A 1,195-nucleotide genomic window follows, 5' to 3' on the forward strand; every position below is an offset into this window, starting at 1 on the left:
AAATTTTGATGTGGTTTTATTATTTTTCTTTGAAGTTATCTTGTAATTTATAATTTTCTTCCTAAATTTAAAACAGTCTCCTATGTCTTGCAGTTGTGTTTACTTCCTCACCATTTAGAATTTCTGTAACTATGCTGCTCATTCTTTTTGGTTTGTATCTGCCCTCATTTACCAATTGATATCTCTGGTTCCCTGTGTACACTCTTGGAAACTTATTTTACTTTGGATACTTCTATAACTGGGTTAGTGTCTAGGTTATGTTGTCATGGGTGTTAATCTTTGGTTGTTTTTTGCTGTTGTTCTTTCTCTGTACAAAGGACAACTTTTAGCATCTTTTGTAAAGTTGGACAGGTATTAACAAATTCCCTTAATTTCTGCTTATTTGGAAATCTGATTTAATCCTTATATTTGATAGCTCTGGTGGCATAGTGCTTAAGGCTTTTAACTGCTAACCAGAAGGCTGGTGGTTCAAACCCCCAACCACTCCTTGGAAGGAAGATTGGACAATCTATTTCTGTAGCAATATCACCTCAGAAACCCAAGGAGGGGTCGCTATGAGTTGGAACTGACTCAATGACAGGGAGTTTGCTTGATTTTGTATTTGATAGATAATTACGCTGGATATGTAATTCTTGGATGGAGATTTGATTTTTTTTGTTGTTGTTGTTGCTTAATATATCATTCCATTGCCTTCTTACTTGCATGGTTTCTGACTAGAAATCAAGCTTCATCTTATGGGTTGCCTTTTGTAGGTAACTTTTCTTTTCTCCTATGCTACTTTCAGGATTCTTTTCCTTGAGTTTGGTTTTGATGAGTTTGGTGATAATATGTTTGGTGATTTTCGTTTTGGAGTCTATCCTGTTTGAGGTTTGTTAAATTTCTTGAATGGATATATTAACATCTTTCATCATATTAGGGAAATACTATTTCAACAAATCTTTGACAATTTTATCAGTGTTTTATTCTGTCTCTTCCTGTTTTGCCATTACAATTGTTGTTGTTGCTGTTATGTGCTGTTGAGTCAGTCCTGACCCATAGCAATCCCTCCTTGGGTTTCCAAGACAGTATCACTATGGAAGTAGATTGTCCAACTTTCCTGCCGAGGAGTGGCTGGTGGGTTTGAACCTCCAGCCTTCTGGTTATCAGTCAAGCGCCTTAGGCACTACACTACCAGAGCTCCTGATGGTATCCCACA

This window comes from Orycteropus afer, unplaced genomic scaffold (genome assembly GCF_000298275.1).
Source record: "Orycteropus afer afer isolate SDZICR_OR568_19922 unplaced genomic scaffold, OryAfe1.0 scaffold00557, whole genome shotgun sequence".
NCBI lineage: Eukaryota > Metazoa > Chordata > Mammalia > Tubulidentata > Orycteropodidae > Orycteropus > Orycteropus afer.